The sequence below is a fragment of the Hevea brasiliensis genome, chromosome 16, assembly GCF_030052815.1.
Source record: "Hevea brasiliensis isolate MT/VB/25A 57/8 chromosome 16, ASM3005281v1, whole genome shotgun sequence".
NCBI lineage: Eukaryota > Viridiplantae > Streptophyta > Magnoliopsida > Malpighiales > Euphorbiaceae > Hevea > Hevea brasiliensis.
Window position 1 is genome coordinate 42,402,271 of NC_079508.1, and position 17,042 is coordinate 42,419,312.

General features: G+C 34.4%; 2 pseudogenes; both read right to left on the reverse strand.

Annotated features, from left to right (window-relative positions):
- LOC110637114 (uncharacterized) overlaps window positions 1-7,186 on the reverse strand; it is a 72,897-nt pseudogene extending 65,711 nt beyond the window's left edge.
- On the reverse strand, window positions 449-2,033 carry LOC131174794 (uncharacterized; annotated as a pseudogene).
- Window positions 7,187-17,042: the final 9,856 nt, after the last annotated feature.

A 17,042-nucleotide genomic window follows, 5' to 3' on the forward strand; every position in this document is an offset into this window, starting at 1 on the left:
AGCTGTTAAACCCCAATGATAGAAGGCAAAAGAACAAGGAAAGGGAAGAAATTTTAAATGAAAGAAAAAAAATAAAGAAAAGCAAATGTGATATTTATATTTTATTTTTCTTTTGTTAAATGAAATAATAAACGAATAACATAATTGAGGAATAAACTCCCTCTCTTCACAGGCTAAACCGTCCCAATTTTGCTTGCATTCACACTTGAAGATTGTAGTCTTCAAAAAGCAAGCCAAGCGGATGGAATTGCAGATGTGACTTTGTAGAGTACACGTTTATAAATAAGCTTACAAGTCCCAAGAAACCACTTGGAATTGATTTTATTTTGAAGCTACTCCTAATTGATATGCTTCCAAATTAAAACCATCAATACGCATTATTTACAATTGTGTTTCCTATGTTTAAGTTAGATCAAGTTCTCCAATATTGTTCTATCAACTGCACATATTTTGCAACCGTACATTTCCCAGGAATTTGTAATCAAACACTAGCATACACAATATTCTTTCCATATTTCCTGAACTTATTACATGTTAAGAAGGTTTTCATACCAAGTCCGATGAACACTACAGGAAACAGTTGCCATTACAATCAGAACTTCGGCAGCCTCCATTACCCTACCTGCCTGCAAGGAGTGCTAGTCCCACTCGTTGAAGAGCTGCCACTGCCAATTCCCTTCCTTTCCTCCAAAACAACAACTCTCAAATCTTGAGAAATACAGCGAGAAACTCTTGCAAATATAGGATCCCCAGCTTGCAAGCTCTTTCCCAACATGTTTTCCGTAAGCGTCTCCTTTGCTTGGAGCTTTTCAGCACCAAACACAAGGCCATTGCCTTTTAGTAACCCGCTAATTTTAGCAACAATCTCTGATATACCTACATCTTCAACACTGTCTAACAGCTCATAGAGTTGCTTCATGCACTCAGATACTATATTTTCCATGTCTAGAGAATTGGTCACTAGCTTCTCGGTCGGAAGTGTTTGGCGGAGGATCAACAAACTGGAAATAAAACATTCAGTCACAATTGTTTTCATCACACAATTGCAGATAACAGCAAGACAACTCTTTTTCTTTTTGTGTGTTTTGGATTGAAAAAAAAACAGCTCTACCAGTATTTTTTATCAACACCTCTACCAGTATTTTTTTATCAACACCTCTACCAGAAAAAAAAAAAGATTGTTTTCTATTTTTATTTGACAATTCCACAAATGAAACTGAAAAAAAAGTAAGATTGATTATTTATCTGCAAAAGTCCGGCAACACATGTAAAAGCTAGAAGCATCACCATTGTGTATATTCTACAGTTCAACTAGCTGGTAGTGTTACCTAAGTTTATGTGGGCACACCACTAAGATAATTAAGGTGCTATTTACAGCATACAGGCATCTTGATTTGGTTAAATCTTGAGTTGAGGAAATAAAAAGCTGCCATAAAACTGCAAGTGAAGCATTAAGAGTGTAAAAGATATAGCATGGAATGAATTTGATTGAAAAAAGAAACCATTCAGAACAACTATGACTAAACACAGGAAACCCCAATCAGTGAAGCAGGTTTTCAAGTTTGAGTCATAATGCAACCACAGATATAGATGCAGGCGCAACCTTCAAATACATGAAACATGTATACATCAAAGGCTTAAAATTGACAACAGTTACAATTACAAACAGTAAAAGGAGAGAAGGGGGAGGGAGAGGGAAAGGAAGAAAGGAGGGTGGTGGGGTGTAGGGGGTGGGAAGGAGAAGGGGAGAGGAGAGAGGAAATTTGTTGCTTGGTTCAAAGATGATTACTGCACAACACATAATAATTTTTTATTGAGCTCTATGACTTAAATTATATCTTTCATATTTTGTGAATTCAAAGTTTGAAATTTATATACGTACAATATTTCTCAGCAAATCTTGCACAGGCCGGACGATACAGCTATGCATCACACTATGAAATTAATTTTTCTTGTCCCATGGCTAAAGCACCAAGAACTGCAACTTCAGGAGGTTAGATGGAAAAGACTTGAGACCAGAAACACACCTGAATCTCCTGTAGGACTTGCCACAGACCTTTAATCACTACAAATGAAATTGAGGCATTTGATTTAACTCCAACTTTAGAAATCTCTCTCAGTTCTTCGAGTAATTTATGGTGAGAGCTCTTCATTTCTTCATCATTTGCTGGGGCAGAAAGTTTCTCCAAAGTGGCTAATGCAAACTCTAGGATCTTCCCTAGATAATCCATATCTAAAGTTCCTGATCTCAGCACCTTTAAGTGAAGGAAAGTTTGACAAGGTATAATATTAATATTTCAGTAAATAATAACTTATGGATGCAGTAAGCAAGAGCTGTAGAATTTAACCACCTGTGAGAGAATATCAACATCAATAGTCTCAACAATCTCCTGTCTCCAAGTCTGAGGAGACATCTCACATAGCTCATCCCTAACTTCCTGAATGAGTTTAAGAATCCAACTAAAATCAGGCTCATCCTGTTTGACAGACTCCATAATACTATCCCAAAAAGCCTTTTCAATTGTCTCTCACTTTTGCCTGCAGGATAATGAAGTCAAGGCTCATGTGAGAGAATTTTTATTGTGTCCAATACTAGCAAGTCCTGGCCCTTTAAATAATTGGTAACAAACAAAGCATAATTAAATAACACAAGAAACGAATCTTGTTAGTATTTGTAACCTGATCCCACAGTCTAGCAAATTACTAAATGACTAACCAAGAGACAAGTTCTATTTTTTGAAGATGTAGAGCACTGTTAAAACAAGCAAGTACCTTGAGGATTTGCATCTCTATCCCACATGCTAGTAGATCAATAAATGATAATCGTAATTCTCAATAAACATAGAAATCATTTAAATTGGCATACAAACCTGAACATTGTTCTGATCTTTATTGGTGGCATTACGAGTATAAGCTAATCCATGGTGATGTTCATGGATAATTTCATTTACAAGTAATTCATTCTCACTAGCCAACAGTGGATCAGAGCGCTGATGGTCATCGATGGTCCTTTTGGGTGGAGAAGAACTTGTTTCTTCACCTGGAGAAGAATCAGCTATCTCAGAGGAGGAGTCAATTATGGCATTGCCGCTAGACCGTTGACAACCTTAAGCCAAATAACTTGTCCCAACAGAGATGGGAACTGAAGACCCCTCCAATGAATGAGGTGGACATGATGATGAAATCTGACCAGTAGATGATTTAAATGGACTCACAGATTTCTTGTCTCCAATAAATTTAGACAGCATTTCAGTAAGAGCACGTTCCATATGTTTAAGTCCAGCATTACCACTAAGAAGCTGCAATTTTCCCTTTAGAAGTTTCTGCTTGTCCAAAACCTAACATGGTGAAAATTATTGAGGAAAATATTAGACACAGAAAAAATTATTCAACAGTTAGCTATATGCCATGGGCAAGCAAACATCAACCTGCTTTTTGATAACCTCCATATCATCAGAAAGAGTTTCATCATCTCCTAGAGTCAGCTTGCTTTGCATCATAGAGAATTCAAGCTGGCATGCAGCTCTCACCAAATCCTCCTCTAGCAATTTAGCATCCTTTAACTTCCATGTCGCAAAGCGACGCAGGTAATGGCACCATGCTTTATCACAAGCTTCCAGTTGAAATCTAAAGGTCTTCTGACTAGGAATTGCAGAGGCTATTCTCTCTCGTGAAAATTGAATAGGGCCATCTATTATAATCTCGACCAACAACTCAAACTCTCGAACGAAAGTAACTGCAGATTCAGCTAGAGTGATCTCACACTCGGCCTTGTCCATTGAGAACCGCATCCGGGTGTCCTATTATCATGTATGCACACAGCACAACTCTGACTGGATATCTTGATAATTTTACTGGCATCTGAGCTTCCTCTTTATCAGACTTGGTTGTTTTGGCTCCTCTTTGGGCAGGATTGCCAGAATTGCCTGTATAATTTGGGAAAGCAACAAACCTAAGAAGGTGATCAATGTTGGCTAGACTAGATTGACAACCTCTGACTGCCCATGAAAATCTGAGGCGACTCTCTAGACGGTCAACTAAAGCTTTCACCATATTAATGGTTGTTGTTGACTTGATATGAATAGCAAGCTGCTCAAATGGCATTGCTTTAACAGATTCTTCATTGATCCCCAAGGATACATAAGTTTTTGCCAAATAGAAAGTAGTTTTCCTCAATTTTACAAAGCGCCTCCAGTACCTGTTAAATTCCCAAAATCACAATTACATAGAACATCAGAGGAGAATTCCATGGAAATATTCTCAAATGATTTGTTCACTTCTCATATAAGCTGACATGCTTACTATATCCATTCCTTTAATAGATCTCAGTGTCAAATGTAACAAGTCCAAAGTCTGTTGATAGAGTGCAACTAATGGATGACTAACACACCTTTCCTCAGTCCAGAAATGCATTATATAGTTTAGGGGCTGTAGAAATAACTTATACCCCCAATTGTAAATAAAAAAAAAATATTACTTTAATAAAAATAACCAGAGTTACATGAAAACGAAAAGAAGACACATATAAATGTTAAAGAAATGAGAAAACAAGAAAGGAAAAATAAACCCCCTCCCCCGCTCCCCCACCCCCACACACACAAAAACAGAAAAAAAAATCACATATTCACCTTGCTAACTTTCTTGAAAGGTACTCCTCCTGCTCATGGATCATTTTTGAGGCATGCAGATGACTACTCAAGTTTCTTCTCTGCCTCAAATATTCAGCCCTTTGTCTCTTAGCCTAGTCATTATCAAATTAAAATCTCATAAAAAGAGATATTAATTTAAAACAACACATGATAAACAATTTCTTCATGAAAGATGTAACTTCAACCACTTACATACCCTTTTGAGGCGATCTTCCAATTGGTCCTTTTTTTCTTTCCTCTTAGTCTTTTGTTGACCATTGACAGACTGAGCTATCTGCCTTACCTTCAGTAGTCTTGTACAGGCCCTCATTTGTTCTCCTTCCAACAACCCCAACCGTTTTCTTTCAGCAGGTGCACGTTTTTTATAAATAGCAGCACGGACACACAGTGTGTAATTGTTCTCCATAGAAATTTTTTGCTTCAATGACAGAGCTGCTTGCTCTCTCTTTGCAGCTTCCCTTTGTTTATGGACTTTCAGGAGAAGCATAGGCTTTGCCTCTGCTTGCTCAACCTGTGATTGAACTTTAATGCCAAGCTCATCAGGTTCCTTCTCAAAATGTCTTTCTACACCACTTTTAGCTGCTTGCCACGTCTCATCCAGCCTTGCCAGATGCATCTGAGCACTAGTAAGAATGCTTAACCTGCTCATTTTATTATAATTTGAAAAGGATAAGTTTATGTTGTGTTACGTTTGAACTGACATGTGAACTACAGTTCACATTTAATTGTTACATCTTGGTCATATATACTACTTATTGTTCTACACACCAGTAATAGCACACTGTCAGCCAAACATACTCAACGTTCTACACTCTAGTAATAGCAGACCGTTACATTTTAACACTTCTGCAAATCAGTTTTAGAATCATGACATGTAAAGCTTAAATTTTTTGTCAAATTAATTTGTATTTGAGTTCATCATGCAATAACAAATATAACCACAAAATTTATAATTTTGAGCATTTTACGTTCACATATTAACTTCATTGATTGGATCGGAACTAGGCATTGTGCTATGACACTTGTGTCTGCAACAGCCCAGTTATGCAACAATCATCCACAACTGCAATTTAAAATGTTGCTGCGTATGGACCACCTCATAACTTATGCATTATTGGTTCAAAAACAAAACTTAGTTGCACCGAACCACATGATCATGGATAACTTTTTGGTATTCAAACACATGTGCAGGCTTCCGAGGCCGAACATCATTAGATAATGCCATCTCATCCCTACAATCACTTAATTTGAGGCAGGAAAGAAATAAACAATTTTCAGTTGGCTCAAACAATTAGAGATGAAGCTGCAAATCCATATTTGGCAGGAAGTTCAAAAATAAAACAGACACAAAACTTAAATCCTTCTTGCTCCAATTGTTTATTTTCCCTCGCACTTGTCCATAATATAAAACATCAGATAGAAAATCCAATATTATCTAATTTCCTATGTTTCATGGAAAAAAAAAGGCCTACATATTACCGCTTCTGCTCAGCAGCATTGAGACTTGCTTCAAGCCGTTGAGCAAGATCTTCCCTTAGGCAGGAAGTCTGTGGAGAGCTTCTTGACTTGGGCTTTGCTTTACTTGACAGGAACTCGTAGAATTGCTGCTCAACCAACAGAGAAAACATCCTTCAGCAGAACTTAATAAAACTAAAGCCCTCAAAACAGAAAATGAAAATCAATCATCCTACTCAAAAAGGCATTTGCTGCAAGTCACCAAAACGTGAAAAAACCAAACTAACTATACTGCCGAATCTTCGTTGGTAACTGATACATCAAAATTAAGATCACAAACAAAACATTCATCAAGAAGAGAGCAATTTAAATAGAAAAGATGGCTTGATCTAGTTCAGCTTTCAATTTTCCAGGGAAGAAACAATCTATCACATGAAATCCATAGCTTAAAGCAGCTTTCTTTCTTCTCCAGGTTTCTAATTCAATAATAATAATATTATTAGTTGAATTCCAATTAAACAATGGAAAACATCACGATAAAAAGATACTTGAGGGATTCAAAAAGATCCAAAATCAAACGCCTTTTGTGGATCAAAACCACAGAAGCCAGCAAGTCACGCTAATTTACCTGTCGACGGATATTAGCCTCTCTGAGCTTAGCTTCGATGTCTTCAGAAGAGAGAGGGGCTTTAGGCTCCGCAAGTAGACGTCGTCTCAACCTTCGAGGAGGTGCCTTCAGCGGAGTTGAAAGAGAAGACGACGTTGTTTCCTCTTCATTCACTGGAAAATTCAACGCAACCCCTCCAGCCATCCTCTTCGGCTCCGTCATTTCCACTCCGGTGGTCGCGATTTTATTGATTTGTAATAAATACCTAAAAAATTATGGATTTTGGTCTCGTGGAAAAATGAAAGCTGAGATTAAGAGAATTGATGCATTGGATCGCACAAGAGAAGCGTTATGTATGAAAACAACAACAGAAGCCAACTAACTTATGCTGATGTAATGTGCTTGCCTTCATTTCACTAGAAAGTCTAGAATGTTCCGTTTTTTCCCCTGAAAATGTTCTCTCTGCTTCTCGATTTTGTACCCTCAACGGTGACGTATCTTGCCTAGTCATTATGGGCAAGGCTAAAATGGGGTGGATAAAATCATAACTGAAAAAAAAAATCAAAATAATGAAAAATTTAAACAATTTACCAAATTAATTTAATACTTTAAAAGAGAGGAAAAAAATGTGGTGTTTTCAATTTTTGGTGGCATAAGAAAAGCCTCTCAAAATGGATTTTTTCTTCTTTTTCCTCAAGGCATTTCCTCTTAATAGATATCTCACGTGGAATTTGTTACGACAGTTGCATGGGATGAGTTTTTTTTTTTTTTAAATGGAGTTCTATGCCTTTGTTCCTTTTTGGCGATTTTAATGAAATGTTATATAGTTTTGAGAAAAATGGTGAGTTGGTTTAATTTCAAACTATTATGGATGCATTCAAGGAGATGGTGACAGTATGTGATTTAAGTTTTTTGGGCAATCCTTTCACGTAGGATAACGGTAGAGTGAGGTTTGATAACATTTAAGAAAGGTTTGATCGTATAATGAATGGTTTTTGTTATTTCCAAAGGTTCTTGTGTTGCATTACCCAAGAAATGCCTCTGATCATTGCCCCATTTTGCTGTATACTCAAGGTCATTCTATGGTATGTGATAGGGGTTTGATAACATACAGGAAAGGTTGGATTGGTTTTTGCTTATGATGAATGGTTTTTGTTATTTCCAAAGGCTCAAGTGTTGCACTACCAAGAAATGCCTCTGATCATTGTCTCATTTTGTTGGATACTCAGGGTCATTGACATGATTGGGGTAATAAACCTTTCCATTTTGAAATGATGTGGGTTTGGGATCAACAATGTGACTAGGTCATTCGTGATGTGTAGCACCGATCTAATAGGCATGGTTCTAATTCTGTTCAATCCATATTGCAAAAGTGCACTAAAGCACTTGGGCAGTGGAATAAAGAGCAATTTGGTCATGTGGGCAAGCAAATTAAAGGTTTTATGAGAAATTTAGAACATTTACAATCTGAACCCAAAAACAACTGAAAATGTGAAACTTCAAAGGCAAGTTCAACTGTAATGAACCAAGCCAAGGGCCATTACCGAAGCTAGGGATCAGGTCAGCTTAAGGCTGTTAGAACCCGTAACAAGTCTAAAGCTTGTAAAACATGCACATGTTCCTATACCTCATCATCTAAGCATACTTTATACCATTACACCTTAGTCTTTTCATCTATACATAAACATCTTTAATATAAAAATAGTTCATAATGTGAACCTTCACATACATAAGTTCTAAAGTGTAATGGTTCAGCATACATACTCCCAAGAAGGGTTAACATAACGTATACATTATCATGCTTGAAAATACTAAATAACTCTAAATTTCTTAAGTTCCTAGCACAGTATTATCCATTTACAGTTTATATGTTTATCTACCCATACATCATACATAAAGAAATGGGCTACCCTTGATACTCTTCCTTCAAATAACTCTTTTAGTCCTGTAATTTTGCATCTGGGGGTTAGGGGAGTGAGGTAAGCTTACACAAGCTCAATGAGTAAACTAACCAACATTAATTACATCATGCATTCACACATATGCAGTGCATCATTCACATGAGTTTTCACATCACAAACATTTCACGTATGATGGACTTATCATTAGTAACTCTCCAATTTTTCCTTTAAAAAATAACCTGTGTTATGCACCCTAAGGCAACTTATTGATCTCCCCTGAATTGGCATCATTAAGATCTACTCACAGGATTTACTTATGGATCCATAATATGTATAACGTAATATAGTCATAAATATGGGGAGAGTTAGTGGGTCATCCAACATCCATCGTTGCACTAATAACAAATTATACAATTATGTAACATCTTCATGTTCTATATGCATACATCCTAAATAAATATGATATGATGCATGAAAATGATCATTACTTACTTTTAAATAGTTTTTATTTTATTAAGATTAGAGTTACTCACCTCTTGAAGCCTATTAGCCACTTATTTCGAATGATAGCTATCCTTAGATCATTAACCTTTTAATTCCCTCAAACTTAATCCTATAAAATCTGACCTTAGAGTGTCATACAAGGTTCTAAAACTCTATATATATCATAAATATCTTATTCTAGGCCCTTAGAAACCATGAAACTATATTTTGGAATCTTAAAAAATAATGGAGAAAAGTCAAGTAGAACTCACTTCAGCTGCCAAAGTGCTAAACTTTAGCTGTTGAAGTCTCAGGCTTTGAACACCCCTTATTGTCTAGAGCTAACTTTGACTGCTGAAGTCTTAGACTTTGGCTGCTGAACCCGAAAATTTTCCAGATTTTCTGAGAAACTACATGTTTCGGCAGCCAAACTTGGGAATTTTTAGAATTTCTAGAATAATTCTCAGGTCGAAAACATGCAAATTCCTTCTCCTAAAAACCTCAATTCCAAAACATAATCTAACCATAAATACATATCTTTAGGGCCTAAAATAACTTGAAATCATACTTAATACCCACATACATTACTCAAAAACTCAAATATTAGGTTTTCTCCAAACCCAACATAACATATATATGGATTTCTTCAAATCCATCAAGGGAAACTAGCCATTTAAGACTCATAACATTTAAACATTACTAAGCTAATAAAAAAAATATGAAATTTCCACATAGACCCAAAAACCCTAACCCTAACATGCATAAATTTCTCTAAAACTCAACTTAAAAATGAACTTTTCATGAAATTGAAGTTAGAAAAACCTAATCCTTCCTCAACTTTCTTAGATCTACCTAGTAGATCAAGAAGAAAAGGAAATTACCTATTTTCTTGGAGCTTGAAGGTGAGAGAATCTGTGATACCCCTTACCCATCTACAGTGTAGCCGAGTAAAGTATGTCACACCCGGTGCCGGAGCATTTTACTTATCTTATTACCTTTCCCAGAACTTAATTTACTCATTAAATTGCTTTCATGTAAAGTTTATATCATGAATTAAAATTTTGATTATTTTGAAGTTGTGAAAATTTTATAAAAATTCGGCAGAGTGTCGGCTAAAAATTGAGAAAACAGTTCTTCGAAACATGCTAAAAATACTTCCAATATATTCATTATCCACAACTCCAATGACAATCAATCACAATCTCAACATATCATAATATTTTGTTTCAATCTCATAATTTCATATATAAATAAAATTCATACTCAATTTTATAAATAAAATATTGAAATCTCATTAATTACATAATTTACAATTAATTACAAGAGTTTACAATTTACATGGCAAAATGAAAGTCTAAGTACATCAAAATACAAAATACAATACAAAATACAACTAGTAGTCCTACCAAGAACAGTGCAGATATGGTGACACTGTATACCATGCAGATCTCTATCGGTCTCACCAGTACCTACGCGTTGCAAAAGTGACGTTCTAAGCAATACAGCTTAGTGGTGCCAATATAAAATAAAAATAAACTAAATAAATAAATATACAGATATTATATTATACTATCATTTCATGCAGAATGAATTTATGATAATTATTCATAATAGTCTAACTTTTAGTACGTTTTGTGTTCATTATTTGGTTATAATTTATTAAGTCTTATTTCAGTTGCCCAAGTAACCTATACTAGTCGACTGAACTGGATAAATAGGTAAACTGGCACTGGGTATCAAATACCTCGGGCCGTCACACCATCAGTCACATAGTGTCTGCCAGGTGTGCAACAGAACGGCTAACAAGCCATATAAGCAATCAGAGATAAAGCCGAGTGTATCAAACATAGCAAAATGGCCATAGGCCATAATATCACAAAGTGACATAATAAGCCATAAATCACGAAATGGCATAAGCCATATGCAGTATTGCTATCGGAATCCTATTGGCATGTCAATCTATCCAAACCAATCATTATAGGCATACTAGGGCATGTTTACACAGTTAGTTGTTTATTTCTTTACACTTTATGTTTATTAGTTACTATTTACCTTACTATTCATGCACAAATATTGATTTTTTCATACATAATAGATATGTTAATTCTAATTATACTAAGATCCCACATTTTGGGTTTTACACTTATTGGCATTAATTGTCAATTATAATTCAAGGCTCATTACATGTTATTTCAAATTTTCAGATTTTATGGCTAATATTTACTATTCCATTAGACCAATCTACAGTGGGAATTTGGCTAAACTTTCTGCATCAAAGTTGTTCCTTAATGTGTCTTCTTTAATTCCCTTTTTGAATCACTTCATTTGATGTTTTGTAACTCATGTTATGGCATTTTTACCATAACTGACCGGATTGGTTCATTGGTAGATTTTCTAGGCAGAATTTGGTTCTGGCAGTTTTTGTGACCTAATTTTGGCTAGCAATTTCAATTGGTTAAGGTCAGAATTTGAGCTTGTGTTCTACATAAAAGTTATTGTACTATGTCTAAGCTTTCCATTGGTTTAAAAATCAGGTCATTTGGACCTTCCTAGGCCAAGTTATGACTAATTGAACAAATACTATTCATTTGATCAATTTTCCAGGTCTAGAATTAGTTACCCAGATTTGGTCAATTTTTAGGTCATCCTAAGTTAGTTTTCTAGGTAGGGTTTCTTCGTCAAAATTGTGGCATTATGACCCTAGTTTCACCTTCAATTGGCCTTGCACCAATTGAAGCTATACAAACCAAGTTATGGCTGCCAAAACGCACTGGACTCAAGTCTAGACCTATAAGCACAATAGGGCCGCATAGCAAATCCTTAATCTAATGCCACAATTCACTTCATTTTGTAGTCAAACCTTACCAAATGGTCACTAATTGACCATTCAAATATTCATTCACCATCACATGAACAAAACCCTAATTTTACTCAAAACCCTAATTCACAAAATTTCAATTCTTGTACTACACATACACTTCAATGTTCTAATTACTAAATTCATATCAAGGGGTCATCAATTTCCATTTTCAATTCAACTAAATCATCAAAACCCTAACCTATACAAGGCTGCCCAAAATTCAAGCTAGTCAAACATGCATATTTTGTTTCAATTTCTATTATTTCTCATCATATTCATGATCTTAACAAAGAGTACATAGAGAAAGAAAAGAGAATTAATACTAACCTCAATTGAAGAATTCCCAACTTTCCCTAACTTTAAATTCTTGTCTTCTTTTTACTCCCAAACTCTCAATCAAGGTCTATAGTTAAGTTTTTGTGTTGGGACTTATAAGAAATATAAAGAGGACGTAGGGCTTTTTGAGCTTGATAAGCTCATTAATCGAGGACGGCATGGCAAAAGGGGTTCGGCCTGTTAGTAGTATGCCCTAGAGCATATCATTTATTATGTATCTTGTACATATTTTTATTAATAAAAGGCATTTTCACTTTTCCATTTACATAATATATTTATGTGTAATAGAAAAGGTCCATTGATATTTTGTTAGAAATTCTATTCTTAAGTTGTTAAGAATATAAGTGATAGTATTTCTAGTACAAAGTATCATAAATAGGTTCACAATCGAGGATACTTCATAATAAGGACATGACTTATCCAGAAAGATTGTATTCATGTTTGTTCCCAAGTTATTTATATGAGATATAAATAAGATGGAATGGTGAGTCTCATGTCATATAACAAACATGATAGGCACTTATACATGATAAGTAGGTCGAACCAGTGACACTTATGACAAGCACATGGAGTTTACTCTTGTCAATACATTGTCATAAATCATATCAGTGCATATAATCTTTAGACCTGAGATAGCACAGTTATCTTGTATATAGGTGGTTTGAGTTTGATACTGCTTTCATACTTGTACTATGTATGGGTATATGGGCATGTGTTGGCTCCTACTAGTTATATATGGAGGTAGGTGTTGATCAAGATGGAATCTGTTCCTCTAAGTAAATAGGGATAAAATCCTATGTTCATTTAATTGTTCTTGATATTTCAAGTTCCTAGCCATGAAAGATAGATTTATTCAGAAAGAGTTTCTGATAAGAAAATCCTTTTAATCAAGAACTGGAATTAAAAGAGAACATAATATTCATATCAAATGGGGTTTGACATAAACCATGACTCCAACTTGAGTTGGGATTTTGTAACAGAGAGATTCTAGTGCATGGTAACATATGATTATAGGTTCATTTAAGGTAAACCTTATTACTAATTGGGTGGCCATGGTATGCTATGCTAGGTGTTAACCATGGTCTATGAGGTGCATAAAATGATTTAGAGAAATCATTTATAGTAAGAAAGAGTTCTGATGATATTAAGAGTTAATATCATGTCTCATTGCCAATTAGTGATGAGCCTAGTAAGTCACACACATACACAAGTAATCACCTAATTAAATATAATTTAATTAATTAATTAAAGAGTTTAATTGATTAATTAAATAGGTTTGGTTTGCAATTAGATTGCAAAGTCCCTAGCATGACTTGAAACAAAATATAGGTTATTGGATGTACAGTATAAGTTAAATTTATATTTAAAGTGTTTAAATATGAATTTAATTAATGAGAAATTAATTAATAAAGATTAATTAATTGATTTATATTTGATATAAATTGATTAGAAGAAGAGAAATAATTATTTTGGATTGAGAACTCAAAATTAAGACACAGGGGCATTTTGGTCATTTCACAGGGTGACATGTGGCACTATGAGATGGTGACACATAGCATTACACATAAGCTTGCCAAATGTCTTTTAATTATGTAAGATGATTAAAATTAAGATTAATATAGGTTTGACACTTGGCACAATGTGATTGGGTCAATTAAACCTAGAACCAATCAGAGGGTAACATGTGGCAAGGGTTTAATGTGTTGACCTAGCTATATAAGTATTGTTATGAAAAGAAAACAATACAACCAGCAGCTGCTCCTCGTTTGTGCTGCCACTTTGAAGCTCTCCCTCTCTTCTTTTTTATCTCTCATCTATTCCAAGAGATTAGCAAACAATCTCTTGAATTAAAAATACTAGAAATCGTTTCTAGTGTCCTGTTTACATATTTAATATCTTAAAAGGCAAAACTTGATTTTCTAATTAATAGAAAAAGCTTTAGAAGCTGTTCAAGGGCTACCATAGGTGAACTTGGTGTGGACAAGCTAGAGGGACAACATCTGGTATCCTGAAGACACATCTGAAAGGCACAAATACACTGCAGTGCATCAAGATATTAGTGTATTTGTTCTTGATCTAATCTAGGGTTCTAAAATTAATCTGATTAATTTTAAAATCTTAAATGGTAAATACAGATCCAAAAACATATTAAAAGAGTTTTAATATGTTGTTTATCATTGAAATCAAATAGATAAAAATAAATCTTGCATGATGCATGTGACCCTAGGTGAAAATTTTTGAATTCAATGGTATAAACTTGTGTTTTTCATGCTTTCGCTCCTTCAATTGGTATCAGAGCCAGGTTATTTGCCATTTAGATTGTTAATTATATGATTTAATTATGTGTTTTGATCATAAGATGATTTATCCATTGCTGATTGTAATGGATGTGTGGCAGCATGCTTGAAGAACACCAACATGGTGTGCATGGTTTGGCTTCATGGGTGGTGCAAAGGTTTGGTTTTTTAATTTTGCAATTATTGTTTGATCTAAGGCCTATCCTATGACTAATTAAAGTGTTTAATTAGTAGTTTTAATCACACAATTAAATTTTGATTCAAATCAAAATTTTAAAAATTGTTTGAATGTGATTCAAATCTGAATTTTAAAAGTTGTTTGAATGTGATTCAAATCTAAATTTTTAAAGTTGTTTGAATCATATTCAAATCTAAATTTTTAAAGTTGTTTGAATAATATTCAGATCTGAATTTTTAAAAAATTGTTTGAATGTGATTCAAATCTGATTTTTTAAAAATTGTTTAAATGTAATTCAAATCTAAATTTTTAAGGTTGTTTAAATGTGATTCAAATCTGAATTTTTAAATTTGTTTGAATGAGATTCAAATCTGAATTTTTAAATTTATTTAAATCATATTCAAATCTGGATTTTTAAGTTGAATATGAGATATTCAATTTAATTTAAATATGTATCTTTTATTTAATTGTTAAATAGTGATATGCATAATGAATGATCATAGACTATAAAAGACCAATGTGATTGGATTTATTTCTTTTATGTTTCTTTGGGATTGTAAATTAATTAATTTATTTTAATTTATTTTGGGCATGTATTATTAAGGTTGTAATAATTTTAGATTGTAATTTCATTTATTTAAGTTCTTGTAAATTCGCCTTGGTATGCCAAGAATTACTATGTAATATTGGATTGCAAGAAGTTCAAGGAGGTCAAGAGCATTGGTAGGACTAGTGGGAGGAATTCAATATCAAGTGTTGATTATGTACTCCTTCAGCAACTCTTGTAAAATGAATGAATGAAATGCACCTAGGAATGCCCTGATTCAATTCTTGGTGGCTCAAAATTAAATCCCTTAGAAAGTCCATGATCATACCATATTTATTTATTGTCCATGAATGCATGAGATATATGGGAATGTATGCAACTATATGATATATGCATGCTGAATGGATAATGTACAAAGTGAGACCTTAATAGTAATTAGGATGATCATAAAATCTTCCAAACAAATAATTAAGTTGGAAATGCTATAATTAGAGTGATTATAACATGGGCCCTCAATTGGGGCAATTATTTTAAGAAATTTTAAATAGTTGCATAAGATGCAATTAATTTAAGAGATTTTCTTAAGAATAATTGTTAAGCATGAGATGTTGTAAATATGTAAATGGTTTGGTGGCCAATATTGGATGTACCTGAGGACATTCAAATTATTTGCATAATTACTGGCTCAATGGGATCAACTTAACTAATGCAAGATAAGTCAATAATGGATGTACCTGAGATTTTGAGCATTAGGGGCTAGGTAAAGGATTGAACCTCACATGAGATGTGATGGGCAAGGAGTTGTTCACTTATAGTTTATTGTAATTCCAATAATGGATGTACCTGAGGATGATTAATAGAATTATAAGAATTCAATCACCCACTAGAAATCCATCCAACTAGGATTTTCGTTTTCTACTTTGGAAGTGTAGGATTCGCTAAGTTAGTGGGAGGACCAATTTAATTAAAAGACCATAATCATTTTGGTTAATTACTTGATACATTTACTAATTAATCTGGTTATTTTCTGCAGTTAATTTTCTGATAATAATGAGCACAGAACAACACCACCATCCAATATCCTTGCAAGCATACTTGATCGCAATAGGTTGACAGGACCTAATCTCTCTGATTGGCTGAGAAATTTGAAACTTGTCCTGAACCTTAAACATATAGGATATATTCTAAACTCAAATGTTCCTGGTCCCTTACCTCCAGAGGCCACTCAAGAGGAACATGAAACTTTGGACAAGTGGAAGGAGCATGATATGAGAGCTAAGTGTTACATGCTTGCTTCCATGAGTAATGAGTTACAGAAGCAGCATGAAAATATGCAGAGTGCGAGTGAGATCCTCCTTCACCTACAAGAGTTGTATGGTGAGCACAGCAGGAATGCTAGGTATGAGATATCTAGGCAGCTGTTCTGCATGAGAATGTCTGAGGGATAGAATATTGGGGATCATGTCCATAAGATGATTCGGCTAACTGAGCAGCTAGAACATCTTGACTTTAACATGGATTTCCAACTGCAGACGGATTTGATCCTTCAGTCCCTTCCTGAGTCTTTTGAGAATTTTGTGACAAATTTCCATATGACTAAACAAGAATGCATCTTAGCTGGTTTACTCAACATGCTGGTTATTGCCCAAAAGAATATGCCAAGCAATAAAGGAAAAGAGGTAGCTTTGATTGCATCTTCTTCTACTGAGAAGTCCAACAAGAAGAAGGG